The sequence below is a fragment of the Amblyomma maculatum genome, chromosome 5 (genome assembly GCF_055883805.1).
Source record: "Amblyomma maculatum isolate TAMU_Amacu chromosome 5, ASM5588380v1, whole genome shotgun sequence".
Lineage (NCBI taxonomy): Eukaryota > Metazoa > Arthropoda > Arachnida > Ixodida > Ixodidae > Amblyomma > Amblyomma maculatum.
The window spans coordinates 146,858,428-146,877,335 of record NC_139348.1 but is presented as its reverse complement, the minus strand read 5'-3'; the positions used below and the strand labels follow the sequence as shown (position 1 = coordinate 146,877,335).

The window sequence follows — 18,908 nt, the reverse complement described above, 5'->3', positions numbered from 1 at the left end:
CTTTAACATAACCAGAGGAGAACAATGCCATCGCAGCTTTCTTACATCAGTTATCAGCGCTGGTATATAGCTGCTTTTTTTACTTTAATAAGAAGAGCTGCCCTCATCCATCAATTTCTGCAACCTCCTTCGCTTCAAATACTTATGGATTCAAAGCTTTGACGTCAATGGCAAGAAGAAAAGGGTCTAACGCAAGCACGAAGATAAGGGCCTGAAGGCCAAGCGCCTTCACGAATGGTCTGGTTTCATTAACCAGCGGCTATGACAAAAAAATTCAATCATTCTTGAATGAACTTAAAGAAAAAACTGATGTCGTCAAGCTATACGCGATGACGCGGTTGTCTGTGCATACAGCTGGGAGTAATTAATGAGCTGTTCGGGTGTTTGAGAAGAAGGTAAAGACATATTTGCACAATGGGCCACCTTTCAAAGAGGTATTGAAGCCCAGATACAAGTTCACGGCTTCTTCCTTTCATTTCTTTCCATCGACGGCCGCGTTGTCCTTTTCTGGCGGGCATAAAGAAAAGAAGCGCGATTGCGAAAGAAATAGCCGGCCGTTCCCCGAATTTACGCCTATTGATCGATGCGCATTGCGGAGCATTTGCGTCAAACGCTGACCATTTCACGGACAACGTCGTTGCTGTTTTTACGTACGCTTCAATTCAGGGCATTTTCGAAGAGGACAATTTATTATCGCGAATCTTGAGGAGAAATGGCGTTCTTTAGGATTGACTTTATGTTTGTTTACTCATATTAGCTTGAGAGTGGCAAAAAAAGAGTCAGTGAAAGCTGAAAATTTCTTTTCTTCTCCAGAAAATGGCTTTGCAGCCTCTCTTTTCGCTGGCAGCCTTTGCCTACCTGCCGTATACGGCGAAAGGTAAATGTGCTACTAAATGTTATGGCAATTCATTGCTTACTGGATGCCTTTCAACTGTAGATCTGTAATTCGTGGAAAGGCGGTTCCGACATACATATTATTTCTGACCAGTTGGGTGGGAAAGGGGGAGGGGAGGTGGAGGCGGCCATGAAATTCCGTTTCTGACGAAGTTTCTGTCCAATAAATGTTTTACGAATGCCATATCAGAAGAGAGAGAAAAATAACATTTATTGGCACCTGTCAAAAGGTTGGCGAAGATCCGAGGCGCAGCTCTGTCCCAGCCTTGTCCTCCCCCTCAGCCTTCGACATTGATCTCTTGGATCTGAGCAGCGGCCAGGGTGAGACGGATGACTTCACGTTGCCCTTTTTCGTTCTGTTGGAGAAGTAGTATCGGTTCTGTCAGGTTCTCCAAATCTTGGACACTTCCATATCATGTGGATCATGTCCGCTCTCCCGTCGCAACGTTTGCACTTGAGGCTAAAAATTTCCGGGTGCCACTTACTGTAAACCTGACGGTTCGGGCATACTCCAGTTTGTAGCTTACGCCACATAACCTCCTCGCTTTTGGTGAGTTGCTTACACGCTTTCGGAAATATTTATCTGCCTAATTCGTAATGATTTATGATATCTTGGTAAGTATTAAGGTCATTATCGAAATGTAGGGGCTCCACATCGCGCAAGGGGTACAAGGCTGCACATACGAAGTCACTGGGATCCCAGAATGTAGCTAATGCTCGGGCCAGTACGTGTGCTTTCTCTGTCCCCTCACCCCTTGGTGCGCCGCTGTCCAAATGAGTGGTGGACCACTGGCCAACACTCTTACTGCTATGGCCGAAATGCGGCCTGAGTCAAAGTTTCTAATCGTTGTATTTGGAGTCTGTAACTATAATTTTAACCTGTTGTTCAGTTAGAGTAGCGCAATGGCCACCTCTTCCGCCTCCGTTGCGGTCGAGTGTCGGGTGTTGCAGCAAACTACCAAGCCCCCGTTTTCTCTTTTTGCTACTGAAACTCGTCTCATACCGCCCGCACATTGTGCGGCATCTTTATATAAGACGTCCTGCCTGCCCTCAAAACGGGCTTGCAGCGCTGCTGCTCTATCACGCCTCCGGCTTTCATGGCAGACAGGGTGCTTGTTTTTAGGTTACGGAGGTATTTTTAATTTGTCCCTAACCTATCTAGGAACCTTGTCTGTACGTCTGGAGCATGCTTGCGGCTCATAGCCCAGTCTCTCCCAAATGCTCCGACCAGTACGACTGCGCAACACTCTCTGGTATTGTGACGTCGCTGCAGCCTCAATGAGCTCTTCGAAGGTATTGGAAACCCCTAGTCTCAAAATCTTGTTTTTCGATGTATTGTACGTGTGGTAAACCTAGTGCCGTTTTTATCCCTTTACGAATGAGAACGTCAAGTTTCTCCTTTTCCGCCTTGTGAAGCCGTAAATACGGCGCCACATAGACTATCCTACTTAATATGAAAGACTGGACTAGCCTAAGGAGGTTAGCTGTTTTCTTGGCCACATATTTGTTTGCGATCCGCTTCAGGAGTCTACAAGTTTGACTGGTGCTAGCGTCTAGCCTCTGTATTGTTTCCGAGTACCTGCCGTTAGCCTGAATTCGTAATCCCAGAACGCTAATGCTTGTAAGCGTGAATTGTAGTCTGTCATATGTAAATAGCGTATGTAAACAGCGTTTTCTGTGATTTTTGTTGATTTTGTTGTCTTGAAATGCAATGTGTCAAGACCAGCCAATAAGGGGAGGGGCGCGCGCGCGCGTGTGTGTGTGTGTGTGTGTGTGTGTGTGTGTGTGTGTGTGTGTGTGTGTGTGTGTGTGTGTGTGTGTGTGTGTGTGTGTGTGTGTGTGTGTGTGTGTGTGTGTGTGTGTGTGTGTGTGTGTGTGTGTGTGTGTGTGTGTGTGTGTGTGTGTGTGTGTGTGTGTGTGTGTGTGTGTGTGTGTGTGTGTGTGTGCGCGCGTGTTTGTGTGTGTGTGTGTTTCCTAACTCCGTCGACAACTTATCGAAATGGGCTTCACATTGAAGTTCACATGAAAAATTGTGCTAAATACATTTCGACAAAAAAGAAATCGAAACAATTAAAAACCTAACTGAGTTGAACCGCATGCCGGGAACATATACGTCACTCTTTTTCACTAGCTGCAGTAAACCACTTTATTTAAATCCTTGGCTCAGATTACTAAAACATCCGCGCACAACAACGGCCACTCAAGAGAGTTGAACCGTACCGGACACTGTAACGCCAACGACAAGAAAGCAGTGCGCCCAACTGAAAAGAAAATTTCCTAGGGTGAACACTTTGTCGGGAAAAGAGATCATTTGCGTGGGCTTAGGTCCTGTTACGGTATAGCTTCAAGTCAAACTATAAAGTTCCGCTTTAATTGGTAGGCTATTCATCGGTACGCCTGCTTCTGGGAAAGCGAATGCAGTAAACCTCAGCGCCTTTCTTCAGCTATACGTAGCGTGCCTAATTGGCCTTTTTGTTTTACTGATTTCACTCGCGTCTCCTCTCTTGCTGAAATTATTGCCTTCAAGATTTCGTAATTTGCTAAAGCAGCGGTATTCGCCGTGGTGAACTCTACCTTTCCGGGATAAGTCAAGGAAATGAGACGGGTTTCCTGCTGCAGTAAAATTTTATTACAGCGAGAGCTTCCAGTAAAGAGCTGCTCCAGTTCCTCCTTTAAAAGGGTCCCGCAGTACCTTTCTTACAAGCCCTCGTTTCGAGTTTTATTTTTTTTTTTTTGTCGTCGGAGATTGCCGTTGCCTCCGGGCAACGCCAGATGGCAGGAAGACACCGCTGCAGGCCTGGCGCCACGTTTACAGCCTGCGTTGGGCCCAGGAGGTAAACCTCATCAGGATGAGTCGCTGTACACCGTCTGTGTTGAAGTGCTTTTTATCATGCTCAGTGTTCTCTTTTCTACATATAAAAAGTGGCATCGACACTTGTGGCATTTTGCCTTAACTGTCGGTGGCCGAGCAACAAAAATGTGTGCAGGCAATGAAGAAGAATTCAAAGGAGAGAGAGAGAGAGAAAAAAAAAACTTTTAACGAGCATAATAATCAGTAAATATTCGCAGGAGCTGGGTGGTCGGTGCCCCTAGTCCAGGGCTCCGCTGGCAGCAGCTGACTTGCGGACTAGCTGGATAATCCAGGCTTGCTGGTCCAGGTTGTCGCTGGTCAGGGCCGCCTCCCACTGCTCGTGTGTAGGGCATGGCACTATTAACGTTGGGTCAGGTTTGTCCTGGCATTCCCAAGAGATGTGAAAGAGTGTGGGGCTTGCACCGCACCAAGGACAGTAACTCGTGTATTTTGTTGGGCTTATCTTATTTAAAATTTGAAGATTAGGGAATGTGTTTGTATTTTTCTCCAGTCTATAGCGTCCGAGGAAGGAAGGTGTTTGTGTGGTGGTGAGAAAATTCTTCTTTCTAACCGTAGGTGTTCCAGCCTGTCGCCGTAGGGTCCTAGGAGAGGGGTGAGGTAGGGATGGGGATCCGCCCGGTTTGTGAGAGCTCGGGCTAGATCATTCGCTACCTCATTTCCTTCTAGGCCTTCGTGTCCAGGTGTCCATGTAATTGTGTGCGTCTGAGAAATGGAACGTAATATTGCACACGCTCTTTTGTGAGGTTTTCCGGCCAGGTAGTCCCTGCAGGCTGGTTGGGAGTCCGTCACTACGTGTGATGACTTATTTTGGTTGTCTTGTATTTTTATGGTTATGGCTATTGCCAGTGATTCCGCTTCCGCAGGATCCTTGGCATAGATCGAAGCCTGAATAATTGGCCTCTTCTTGTGGTCAACTCAAAGGAATGTTGTCAATTCAAAGGAATGAGACATGTATTAATGACCTTACTAATGATTGAAAGCGGGTTCACTTTCGTGGCGCTGTTCTGCTTCATGTTTAAGGTGGATGTGGAAGGGGTGACGAAGCAAATGAATCAATTTGATAGTTTGAGAGACTAGTGACCTATGATCAAAAATTTTCTCGTGTAAATCCGATCGCCGTATGCAAACTTCGGCAGGTGGAAATTACAAGATAGATAGATAGATGAAGTTATTAAAAGGAAAGGCAGGAAAGTTGGCTGGAATTGTTGAAATCTGGCCTGCTACTGTGCACTAGAGAAAATGAAGGGGAGAAGAAAGAGGATCACGATGGGTGATGATGTGGAAGAAGGCATATGAAAATATATAAATGCACGGCAGCATGCTTTACAAGTGCGAATCAAGTCTGGTGGCGCACAAAAAACGGCGATGAGCCCGCACTCCCTGGACACCCTTCCTCTTGTCCTGCCGAGCGTCCAGTAGCAGTTCCTCCGACAAAGGGCAATAAACATCCTCTAAGTATGTACCTTGGGGGGTATAGTTCTGCCGCGAATCATTTTAATCATTATTTGTTACTTGCAACAGATGGAAGCACATGGTATTATCATTTTGTTCTTCGTTCACGCTCGGTATTGTAGAGAACGGGGCAGACACCGGGCCTTTTCTTTAGCGCGCAAGATGAGCCGAGATGTACCTACAACATTTACCGTTACGTTCCCCTCTTTCCACATTGCTGCAGGGGGTTCTCGTCACCTTTGGCGAAGTTATCTGGATGTTTCTTCACTGAGTTAAAATCGTGAACCGCCGAACGCAGAGGGCTTTCATAGTCCGACGAGAAGTGAGAACGTTTGCTGCTATCGCCCCACAGAATTTCTTAGTTTTTTTGTGGGCCCAGTGATGTGGCGTGTCTGTTATGTGACTGTATTAACTTCAACTATCCTTTTCTCACAACTTTTATATCCACTCATCCCCTTCCCCCAGTGCAGGGTAGCAAACCGGTTGCTTTTACTGGTTAACCTCCCTGCCTTTCCTCCTCATCTTCCTCCTCCTTGTGGGACCACGTGAGCCCAATAAAGAGTTATTTTCAATGCTACTACCCTTGTCTGTCCTTTTGTGTGCATGACTTTGCCACCACATCGGGACATTTTCGCTGGACGTATTGCAGTCCTCTTGGAAAGAGGAAGGAGGGCACCTCATTGTAAGAGGATGGAGGGCAATGTCATGGAAACATGTGCATGGTGTGTGGTAATTCGAGTTTTATCCACGCTAGTGTGATCACTTAGCGAACATTTCTCATCATAGCTACGCGACTCACCTAGACACCGCACGGTGCATGGAGAAGCTTTCCTCTCTCTCGTAAACATCGCAACACCTTTTACGGGGCCGCATCGCTAGCAGTATTAGTCATGCAAGTCAATTAGGTCTCCTTGGAAGAGGATAAAAATTAGCAAGAACGGTCGTTTATGAAAAATCAGTGGGAATTAGCCTTTCACGCAGCAGTGGCACCTAGCGCATTGTACATCTATGCCGGAAATATTCAATCCCTTTTTCTTCTCGCGCGTATTTTCTACCTTATTCTTGGACCACGTGTTTAGGAGGTTTATTATTTGTGTCTTCTCGCATTCTGGCATTAGATATTTTTATATGTATTACTTTCTATAAAAGGGGTAGCTGAACTAATGGATAGCAAACCTCATGTGCTTACCCTCAAATCTAGTTTCAGCTTGCCATCTTTGGGTGAATATAGACCTATTCCCCCATAATATTGCTACAATGAAAATGAGGAAGTCAGAGCGCCACTTAATAATGAGGATCTAAATAAGCTGCTCATGACTGCATTCATATCATTCGCGCCAAATTTCAAGGCACCTGTGTCACGAATTGTGAAGCGAAATGCAGAGGAATGATCAGCAATCGCGGCATGAGTAGCATTCGTTGTGATTACAGCTTTGTTAAACGAAGGAAAAAAATATGCAATATCTCTCTTCCCCCGCGGCTCATCACCTAAAAAGACATTTTACGGCTAATTATGCCTGCCAGGTCAACCCGTATTTACATTATACCTGACGCACTAATCCCATTAAGGCACTGTAATATTGCGTGCTGTTTCGGAAGCGTTCAATGCTAGAAAAAACAACAGAAGAAAATTTCCATCTGTTGAAAATTTTGAAAAATATCAATTATTAGTATTATTGAAGAAGTATAGCTGCATTAAAACAGCAGACAGCATTTCTGTTCGAAAACTAAGTTATCCTGATTTTACTTCGAGGCTCGTCATTGCCATCTGTTGTCATCTGCGGATAACTATGATAGATACTGCGCCTTTTCTCTTCTGTAAACCAATTTGTAACGTCGCTGATGCCTACTGTACTGCGTTGCTTCTGTGTACTGGGTGGTGCGGAGTTCGAGGCAGCACCAAATGAAAGGAGCCGCAGGCACGCCTGGATCTGGCGGGGCCAGCTTCGCATATGCGGGAGTCGCCTGAGTGATCATGACTGGATGTTACTTCATGATGATGTCACATCCTGTCATGATCTCAAGCTCGATCATGGCGGCGTGATTACTGCCATGCGGACGCCATAGTGAAATCATGAAGAACCGGACGTGACATCATGATGACATTAGTTAAGAATATCAGACATGACCAGATGACATCTCATCCGGTCATGGTGACGTCCCTACTGCGAACACATTCAGCTGCGCACGACACACGAAAAAACTTCCGGCTTAAACAGCATCGCTGGTAAAAACGTCGATACCATTACCCTCACCTTTCTCGTTGCGCATATCCTGCCCCTATGATACCGCTTCTACAAATTAGGGTTTTTATATCCCTATTGAGAATAGAAATTTGACTGTTCAGTTGCAAGAAAACAAGAATTTAGGACGAAATCCTAACCTGCGTTTATATAGGCGCTAAACATATTTTCAATTTTTGAACTACAAAAGCTGCAAAGCAAACAAATGCTCGTTGGGCCCTTTCACAAGACACACCCGCTGGATTATGCTAAGCAAATAGCCTTACCGGGAATTTGCAAATGCATACGCGGTAGTCGTTAAAGCCTGTAAGAAACACCAGAGTAGCGCATACTCGTGTGAAAACAATTCTGGGTATACCAGAAACGATTGTTTGCGTCCCAGATCCAACTGTCCGGCGAAATCTTAAAGAAAACTCATTTCCACCTGTATAGACATTACGCAACTAGCGGTCCATAAGTACGCACATCAGAGGAGAACTTAAAATTCGAAATGGAAAAGCTATCTGTCCATTTATTTCGTTAAACTAATTCTAGGTATGGTGCGCTGAATGATTTCTTAGTGTACTCCAGGGGTGAAATCAGGAGTTGATTCAGGCTGCATACTTTTACTGATCAGGAGAAAATTCTAAAATGCGCGTTTTTTCGACCGCCCTTAAGTAGTTACAAGGAGCCCATTTAAGACTTTCTTCTATTCTAGCAAACAAGCTCTACAGAACATTCAAAATTCCTTAGACGATTTTGAGTGGCAGCGCCAAGCGGTACAGCATCGCAACCATGGGAACTGTAAGCTTTCGTCCAGACTTTCTGAGCTTGATTTTAGGCATGTCATAGAAAAATCAATTTGGTGATCAGTGAAACCTGGATTAACCCACTGTAGGTTTGCACACGTGTCGTTCAAAATTCTGATCTCATGTGTACGCTAGAATCTTAGTCACCAAAGAAATCTTTCTTTTTTTGTGTGGTTTTAACTTAGGCTATGAGAAACGCCAAGGGAAGGAAAGCGTAGCAGAGGGCGGCAGAAAGTTAGGTGGGTGGATGAGGTTAAGAAGTTCGCAGGGGTCAAGTGGATGCAGCTAGCACAGAACCGGGTTAAGTGGAGAAATATGGGAGAGGCCTTCGCCCTGCACTGGGTATAGTCAGGCTGAGGATGATGATGATGATGAGAGACGCCGTAGTGGAGGGCTCCGGAAATTTCTACCCCCTCGGGTTGTTTAGCGTGCACTGACATCGCACAGCACACGCCAGCCTAGCTTTGCGCCTCCATAAAAAAAGCAGCCACCGCGGCCTGGAATCGATCCCACATCGTTGAACTGGGTAGTCGAGCGCCCTAAGCACTGCACCACTACGGCGGGGCACCAAAAAAAGCTCTGTGCACTCCTTTATTACGCCACTTGTAAGTGCACACACGTGGTAACAGCGGTGACATAAAGAGCACGATATGGAATTCTCGCCCGTTGTCAGGGTGTAGGCGAAAGCTTTAGCGGCCTACTTCTAGTAGTGTAACAGAGGTAGACTACCAACGTGCAGACTTGCAATATGGGAAGAGCGAAAAGATAGAAGGGAAGAATCGAGAATTTGTCACTCCCTTTTAATTCCCCAATTCCCCAAACGGCGGCCGAGAGCCCACCCTTCCATTCTAATAAAGAATTGATTGATTGGTTGATTGATTGATTGATTGATTTCTATGATCCAATTGAGTGTGTCATTTCTTTGAAGTATCAACGCACGAAGAAGTGAAGGTAAACCTTCAGCCATTTACTGCATTCCTGACATAATAGCTTAGTGACAGAGGGGAAGCTGTTGCTGAAACGTACTCGATGAAGCAGGATCGACAACCCCAATAGAAAGATTACAAATGTGTCCCCTTATTTTGCAAGTCGAGCTGTTTTTTATCGTTCTTTTTTTTTTTGCTTGTTCTTCTCAGCTATTGCATGTTTTCAAGTACATACGTCAGAATAAAACATGCTTTCAGTGCTAATTAATCCACTCGGTCAGTTACGTCACAGAGTGTTGCGAAATATAGCTTGTTTGTGTACGGATGTACCAAATGATATTAAGCTGCGCAGCTCCGCATGAAGTGCACTATGTCTGGTTACACAACCCCCGTTCCCGAAATAAAGGGGTAACTAATTAATACTTTGTTTCCCTTTTCAGTATTGCGGTACTAATCTAACTCGCGTTTACACAGAGCCCCATGTGATACTATATTGAGACTTGAGGCAACAGCAGTAAGCATCGAAAGATGCAGGAGGAGCTGCTTGTAAGGCAGGAAACGCTTGCTATTTCTGGCAGAGTCCTTCAAAAAGTGGTGGATAACGAACAAAACATTGCGATACGCGTCTTTCTCAAGGATCTTGCTGCAGGGATGACAAACAAATGGTTCTTTCAACAGCCAGTGCTCCGATCCGAAAAAGTTTTCCCGGAACACAGTGACATGAAGGCAAGTACCGACAAAACCCTTGAGACTATGTGTATGAGACGCAAGTGATGCCGGAGCCTGGTACTCCATGCTTCTGCAAAAGATGCTTGTTCGACTTGGTTCAGCTTAGATTGCGTATTGTTGCACCGAGACGACCAGGCGACGCGTTCTTGATTTGCCGACGATTGCGTTATACGGAAACCTCTATTTTCCTAAGTGCTGATTGCCTCAGCCATCTCGCTTGCTAACTCTATCATAACTTTATCTGATGAAAATGGCGTTGTCATACCCTGTGATAAATGTTGTGATGCATTTATTGAGGTGTTTTCAAATATCTTTTCGCGATTGCAGTCTTTTTTTCTGCCTGACATTTTCTTCCGTTGGACACTGTAATTATTGATGTTGTCGCCGTACGGGGCTTAATTAGGAATTCAATACTGTCTTTATCATCAGACATAGGTGGTACCAACTCGAAATGTTTGAAGGGTATCGATAGGTGCTCATCTATAATTTTGTTTAAACTGTTTACACAATCTTTGAATTCTAAAAGTGGGAACGATAGGAAGGTGGGCAAGGTGGTTCCGTTATTTAAGTCCGGTGACGTGCTTTCATCTACTAACTATATACCAGGCTTCAAGACTGTGAAGCCATAGGTAGCGTAAGAGGGTTCTAGCACAGCTTTCGCCCTCGCTCTTGATCACGTTCTACGTGACGCTGGCGGTAACAAAGGACGTCCCACGTCCGCCGCTATGGCTGAGGGCGGCGCTGGTGAACACTCTCAAGGTTCGTATACAGACAACATAAATACCCAAGAAAGTAGCAGGGGGGACAGCGGCCGATGTAGCTCAGTTGGTAGAGCACCGGACGCGTTATTCGGAGGTCGTGGGTTCGGATCCCACCATCGGCACGTTGTTTTTTCTTCTACTTTGTGTCTAATTATCTTTCCCCTAAACAGATTACATTACTAATTTCTGTGGTTATCGAAGTAAACATTAAAAAAAAAAAATTACATAAACATACCATCCCCAACGCTTTCCTTGGCCTCGCCGACTGTTGGCTTCTTTCCTTCATGTTTATAACGAGCACCCTCATTTCCCCTTGATTGATCTGCTTATATATATATATATATATATATATATATATATATATATATATATATATATATATATATTTGCACATTTAATTCCGTAGAGACCAGCTTTATAAAGTAGAGATCACTTTTTGTCATACTGACATATATTGTCATGGATTTATTCTGCAAACCAGCAACGAATAGACCAACCTGTCCACCTCAACTGCATCTCTTACGACCCTGTTTTGTTCAGATCTGCTGTTGAAGAGCCTATTTACTCCCTGTAATCTATTTGGTCGCATTTTTTGTGTTTTGTTGCATTCCTACTGTTTGTATCTTTTGTATTTGGCTAAATTTCTTGTGTTAGATATATAATTATTTTCTCGTGCATTCCACTTCCTTGCGTAATTCCTTCCACTGGCACTGAAAATATTCAAATAAATCAATAAATATTCACTCGAGGGAGTTTTTATTGCTACGTAGAAGACAGCTAGAAGAAGCGGGATCAACTAATTGAAAATGGTGCAGATTACACTGTTTGTGTTTTAATTGACTCGGTACAAGAAAAACTGAAAGGTTTCTCTTGCTCCAGGAATCTTGTCAAGCTCATTGCTTCAGTGCTGATGTCGTAGTCATAATCTCAAGTCAGGTCTGGAAAAAAATATACAAGAAAACAAAACCAACGGTGGTGACTTAGAGCGAGTGCAGTACTACTGGCATTATTTACTTATTTATTTTAGTTCTATGCGTTTATAGGCATTTGTAAACTGCTAACTATTCACCTATAGTTATACCCGGAAAGTAGTGTAGCGGCGAAATAGACTAAAATGGCGCATTGCATAACCTTAGCCTGAATACAAATTTCCCTTTTTTTTTTGTTTCAGCGCATATAAAGAGGCGTGAAGTTTGTTGATCACAGACATGAAGGAAAAAGCGCAAGGCCCATCATTTTTAGAAACAGCCGGCATACAGCATTTTGTGAAGCTCAGCAATCTCTTATCCATCATCATCATCAACTTTATTATTCCTTAAAGGCCTCTAAGGAGGGTATCACATAAGAAGGAGGGAGGGGGCGGGGGAGATCGATAACATATGTATCAATGGTCAGTAAATAAAAAATGAGAACAAGCACTACAATGCAGTAGTGCAATAACAATGCAAGGATACCATAAATTTTAACACAGCAAAATTAAAAAACTCCTAAAACAGACTATAAGCAGTACAAGAGCAATATTAAAAAAAAAAGTTATTTGTTCCTCCTGAAATTTTTATAAGGTATAAGCGAACAAAGAGCAACGAAGTAAACATCTGTGTATAAAAGGTCTAGCATGCCGTCTCTCATAATATTTTGCGACACTCTAAACGAACAGTTGTTTTGATTTTGCCCAGTTTGAAATTTACCTACACAATTTCGATTCTACAATTAAGGCTGTAAGCTAAAGAAACACTGTTTCGCAAAGCAGCATACCGCCAACAATTCAAATGTTCTTTAAGTTCACTTGATCGGCGTAAAAACATGCAGCACTTGCTTGCTTCTACAATCCTTCGGTGCAACCCGGGAAAACAGCACGTGTTCGTACTGCATTTCTATGGAAAAGAAATCGATGTCAAGCCGGAAGCGGAGCTCCAGCTTAAACCGGCTTTTCGAGGACGCACCTACTTCCCGCACATTCAAAAGGAGCCGCAGGCGCTTTGCGCCGCGCTAAACAGAACGCCAGAGCAGAAACGAACAAAAAGCAAACAAACGCCGTAACTCTGAACCCTTTGTGAGTGATGCTACGAAGCGGGCCTCTCGTTGCTTGGGCGTAGCAGGAAAGCCAGCGGCCATGATCGAAATTCTGGAACTGTCCTTTGAGCTGCTGCAAAGATGCGAAGCCTCTAGAGTCGTTGGGAGATACCTGCTTCACAGCGGACACAAGCGCGATTAAAGAATGGCCCTTATACTAGGAATTGAATCAACAGTTCCGTTTTTGGAATTTTCGCTTATTATGCTGACCGCCGAAGAATTGACGCGTTTGAATTGTGGTGCTGGCGAAGACTCTTGAGTGTTCCTTGGACTGCCAGACGATCAAATCAGTCGATATTGTCGACCATAAACCCTGACTGCTCATTGGAGAGTCAAATTTTAAAGTTAAAGCTCAGCTACTTTGGTCATCTGAGGAGAAGAGAGGAGTCGCTGGAGAAAGATTTGATGTTGGGAAAGGTTGAGGGTCGCCGTAGAAGGGGTAGGCAGCGAACGCGATGGTTAGGTGGCATCCTCGAGGCACTGCAGATGAAGTTATGTGATGTTAGCAAGATAGTGAGAGACCGGAAAGCGTGGCGTGACATGGCCAATAGGGTCACGAAGAGTAGGACACGACTGAACGACTGAACTGAACTGATGCTCTGACAGAACAACAAACTATGCATTTTATTTGTGCCTGGTACAAACATAACTAAGAACAGAATGACACGCAACTATCGCATGTAGTGCGCTTCGTGTAAGGATGCGCCTGCGTTAGAGGACTCTGAGAAAGCGAAAATGGCCGCGGCCTGTCAGATGTGGCAACTGGTTACAAAAACATATTGAGGAATAAACTCCAAAACACCAAACCAAATCACTACTCCTGCAAATATTCGTTGACAAGTGATACTGCACCCACCATTGGTGCGTTGTTTCTCCTTCCGATTTGAATTTACATTATTTCTCCCTAAAAATTATCGCAGGAATAATTCTAGTTAAGCGCAACTACAAAACACAAACAATATAATAATAATAATATCCACATACGTTTAGCTTGGACTCGCTGACTGCTGGCTCCTTCACTCTTATATATATGTTATATTTGATGTTATATTTAATGGTTCTTATTGGAATTGTTCCTGACTGCATCTTGTTTTTTACAATTGTATCCGCCCCCCCCCCCCTATGTAATACCCTCCTTTGGAGGGCGTTTAGGGGTAACCTGAATAAAATATATATATATATATATATATATATATATATATATATATATATATATATATATATATATATATATATATATCATTTTAATCCACATCCGTGATTACTCATCATCACCCTGCATTTGACGTGAACTTCATCGTCATTTGTGAATCATCATCATTGTTTCGACGCCGTTGTTTGCAATGCAAATAATGCTCGGTGAATCAGTTTGCAATATATAGATATACGCGCGCGCGCGTGCGTGTGTGCGTGTGCGTGTGTGTGTGTGTGTGTGTGTGTGTGTGTGTGTGTGTGTGTGTGTGTGTGTGTGTGTGTGTGTGTGTGTGTGTGTGTGTGTGTGTGTGTGTGTGTGTGTGTGTGTGTGTGTGTGTGTGTGTGTGTGTGTGTGTGTGTGTGTGTGTGTGTGTGTGTGTGTGTGTGTGTGTGTGTGTGTGTGTGTGTGTGTGTGTGTGTGTGTGTGTGTGTGTGTGTGTGTGTGTGTGTGTGTGTGTGTGTGTGTGTGTGTGTGTGTGTGTGTGTTTGAGCGAGACTACAATACGATTCTTCTATGAAGAGTAGTTATTCTCTAATGCCACCACAAAAAGGGTCGTAGGATTTGGCACTTCAGAGATAACCAGCCCCCCAACAAAGAAACACAACCAGCAGATAGTATTACCCGGAATGAGCGGTCCATAAGAGTCCATTTTCGCACTTTTCTGCGAATCTCCCGGGTTGCGCGCCCAACACGTAGCCCACAAACCCCACACCAGGTCACCACAGGTCTTTTCAGGAGTCGTGCACACCTGCTAAGGTAAAGACACCAAAACCACCTTTTCGCATCGGCGTCTTTATATCGGAGCTTCAGGATCGGGGACAAGCGGCATACGGTCCCACAAGGGTACGCAAACATCGTCTCGTGTCCGCAGCGTTTCCAGGAACTGAGTCGCTCCGCCTTTGCCGACTATACGCTCGTGCATGTAAGCATATCCGTGAAGAACATTCGGACCGATCAATATTGCGCTCTCTTGCTCGCTCTGGTAACTCTTTTTTGTGTGTGTTATCTATCTCACTGCGGTTGTTTGCGTCCTAGCGAGACGGTTCTTTGAGTCCTTCGCCAGCTTCAATCTCCAAAACGACCTGTTGCCTCCTAGCTTCCTCTAGTCACACGACTCCGCGACTCGTCGATAACGAACCACTCTTTGCAGGGGGACTCAAAGAGTCTTTCGTATCCTTCCTACTTCCGCGCTTTTCTTTCCTCTCACTTTATCCTTCCCTTCCCCGCTTCATCTAGGGCCCGGAATTCCTGGAAAGCAAAACACCTGCAAGCGTGGCGGCGCGGAGAAAAAAAAATGAGATCCTCGTGTGAAGAAGGCCAGCAAAAAAATAAAAATAAAAATAAAATATAGAGAGCGCGCCGGCGGAACCGGCGGAGCTGCCGTTGGCGTGCCAACGGTGCTCTATCGGTCAAGGCCGACTGCGGTGGAGGTAGCATCGGTCAGGGCTGTTGGAACGTGGCCGTGATAGATGGCGCCACCGGTACTAGTTCGCTGAGTCGACTGGGAGCGATGCTATTTTTGAAGTCGCGAGATGTTGCCCGGTCTATGATCCGGTCCTCCTGCCCCTGAGGCAACTCTAGATGCCTTCACCCGTTTCCTTCTCTAGTGTGCTGTGCCCTATAATCTGTCTCATTTTTTATGTTTTTGCTTCTCCGTGTGCTTCCATTGGCTCATTTTCCGCTCGCTTCTTTTGCCGTCTATGTGGTATGCATTTCTTGCGCTTTTGAGCTTAGCTTAATTTTGCTAATCTGACTCTTTCCGATTCAGGTTTATCGCAATCTTCCGAGTTTCGCGCTCTATTTTCAGATGATTTCCCATTTATCTAACAAAATCAGTTATGCGAGGAGGTTTCCAGACGCCATCGTATTGTGGCGTGGCCCAAAGGCTCCGCGATCACTTGTTGATCAATGCCAAATCCAACCAGGCACAAGCTGATCGATTCTTAAGCGGCGCCTGATTTTGTGCGGCGGAGTTCGAGGTGAAGACGTCCTTGTGCGGCGAGATGTCACTGCAAGCTGGAAAGCCGTTATTGTTCGATATTATCTCCGAAAGAGTCCTTTAATAGGGCACTATAGCTTAGTTAGGCAGAACCTACCGAGACTACGTGCTGTCCAGATTACCCTGAAATAGGAATCACGCAAACCTTTGCGTGCATGCATGTGGTCGGATCCAGGGTACCTCCGGATCATCATATTTTTTAAGGGGGGGGGGGGGGCGTGGGAGGGGGAAGGCAGGGGTAGTGGATAATATTCCTTCCATTCTCGCCCCCGTTCATCGAAGCCTCGGTGGCAAATTTAAATTAGGTGCACATCCCCTTTCCCCAGTTGTTCCTAATCTAGACATTTTATTTGGCAAGCGACGAGTAACGCCTTTTTACAGCAATGTGCCGCTCACAATTACATTGTGCACATATAACCGCCTGCCTTAATCATCATCTCCTCTCACCCATAAATCTGCCATTGAAAGAACGAAAGTTCATTGGGGAAGAGGATGCAGTCAATACATGCAGCGTCGGGATTACTTCACGATTTCAAAGGTGAAGGGCAGAGTTTTCTCTATCCATCTCTTTCTTTTGCACGAGCTCAACCTCTGCTAACAAAAGAAAAAGTATAGTCCAGCGTAGTTTTTTTTTTTTTTTTTTAGTCTATGTAGCTTGACTAATTTCGCATCGATAACTTTCAACAATGACCTATATCTAAGACATGAAGGTCTCGAGTTAGTGCATGTCGCTAGGAATTCGTCATAAAAGTGCGCAAACAAAACGAATACAGGGACAGAAGGCAACAGAAACGCTTGTGTCCTTGTCTTCTCCCTCTGCCGTCTTATTCGTTCTCCTTGATGATGAATCTGCCGGAGGTGGCACAGCATCGCCTTGAATCTTTTTCAGTCTGCAGCTTCTATGAGTGCTGCAGAAGCCTTACTTCGACAAGATTAAAGTTAATGCCCATCAAGTGCGTACTTAGAAAAAACTGAATTCACTATCTTTTTCGCAGAGCTGCTTTTTGTCTTCAATTTGGCTTCGGATTGGTTGAAGCTTTTTCTTCAAAGTCAAAAGATAAAAGAAAAGGCGGCCAGAACTGCGCAGAACGAGATCGACGAACAGTAGAAAAAGAAGTTATTACCCAAGCTGGAGATTTACCGTTTTGCCTTAAACCGTCTGGTGTCCTTGAGAGAAGCACGGATGGGGAGCAAGCTCGGGAAAGGACGAAAAAAAAAGGTTACAGGCTAAAACGCTGGCATCCACAGGTTTACTTCAGCCCGCTGGATCAAGGTGTACGAAAGAGAGAAAGAGTGAAGGAGAAAAGGCAAGAGAGTGTCGGGAGCATTGCGAAAAGGCTGCGTCCAGGCCTGGCTAAGCCCGGCCGCTTCGCGGATAAACACGCCACGCCGCTGGATGCTGCCGCTGCTGCCGGCTTTGAAGCGCCGGGATTTTTGTCGTCTGCTTCGGTGGGCTGCGCAGCAGACGACGCAACCACTGCCACAATCTGCTTTCTGCGCAGAAACCAAAATGATATAGGTATGTGAAAAGAGCGTTAATTGCGGTGTGTGTTTTGCTTCATTTGGTAACCCAAGATTGTGGGGTTTTATTGCGATTACAAGGAAAACAATTAGATTAAACAAGGTTGACGACTGGGCGAGTTGGTAACGGTTCATTTTAAACCAGCCAAAAGACAAGACAGAGGAAAGAAGAGAACAAGACAAGGCTGGACTAACAACTGAATATTTATTGAAGTAAAGAAGACAACGAAGACTCGTTCTGAAATGCGCGCGCACCATCCAACCGGTGAAATGGCAGAAAAAGGAGAAGAAGAAGAAAATTCAGAGTCATGGCCTAACTATCAATTTTTCTAACAGAGAGAATTTCTTACAATGAAGGCTAACTGATGCCTTAGCCCCACACTTGTCCTTAGCCTTAGCGATGTAAAACGCCTCAACCAACTCTCGACAGAATTGTTTACTATTATTGTAAACTACACCCGTGTTACTGAAATCAGGCTTGCAAAGAGACGAGTCATCCTCCGATTTACACTCCCGGGAATGCACATGTAGCGCCAGATTAGAATTCGCCTTCCCTCCTAGAGATTTAGAGTGCTCCGTCAGGCGCACATTCGGACACCTGCCTGTCTGCCCGTAGTAGCACCGGGCACAATTGAGCGGAATGCGATAAACCACATTCTTTCTGCAGGTGGTGAACCTTTTCCTATGTGACGCTGTGCAACGGAAATTATCACGAGCTGTATTGTTGAGCCCCCTTCGAAGTTGTTGGAGGCAGGCTTTCCAACTGTCCATCTCGCTCGTCTGTCAGCACGTGTTTTAACACGTTCGAGGAAGAGTAACACGGGGCTGGTTGATGGCATGGCGACGCGGCAAAAGAAGGTGGCTGCCATAACTTACCTCCATGGCGTTTCGCACCGACTCGAGAAACTTGAGGCAAGGTACGACGTCGACGTTGTATTTACAACAAAAAACAAGATATGATGCTTGTGCGCCAGAGTTAGAAGGGGGCTCGCGTTTGTCGTATTGTATCGAAGCGCGTTTAGGAATGAGTGCTTGTGTAATGAACTAGCACTTTGGGCCGTGCTGAGATCCTCTTATTATTCGGGAGCCTGAACGATTTGTCAGGATGAAATAAGAAATCAGTAATCCACCGCTTTGATCGAAATTATGTTGTATTATTTTAACCGTCTTTATCAAAGTTATCATCCTTACGGGGGTTATTGAGTTCTTCGGTGTATGCAAACATTTCTAACAACACAGCGCATCACGTGCACGATTTCTGCAGTAGGTGTTATTAAATAACAATTACGTGCCTTAAGTAGTTAAACAAGAGTGCTTGGGTAATGTATAGTTCCAACGGATAAGTGCAAGCTGGAATAATACAGTCTTTATGTTATTCTGAAATGACTTAATTTATACCACACTATGCGATAACTACCGCACGATCGCGCTTATTTCGCATGCTAGCAAGGTGAT

General features: G+C 44.8%; 1 long non-coding RNA gene across 1 annotated transcript; it reads right to left on the bottom strand.

Annotated features, from left to right (window-relative positions):
* Window positions 1–3,611: 3,611 nt before the first annotated feature.
* On the bottom strand, window positions 3,612–18,573 carry LOC146189873 (uncharacterized). The gene is made up of 2 exons (XR_014707316.1): window positions 18,330–18,573; window positions 3,612–3,710 (listed from the first exon to the last, which is right to left on the bottom strand). It is a non-coding gene; the product is annotated as an uncharacterized LOC146189873 (long non-coding RNA).
* Between the last annotated feature and the right edge of the window lie 335 nt (window positions 18,574–18,908).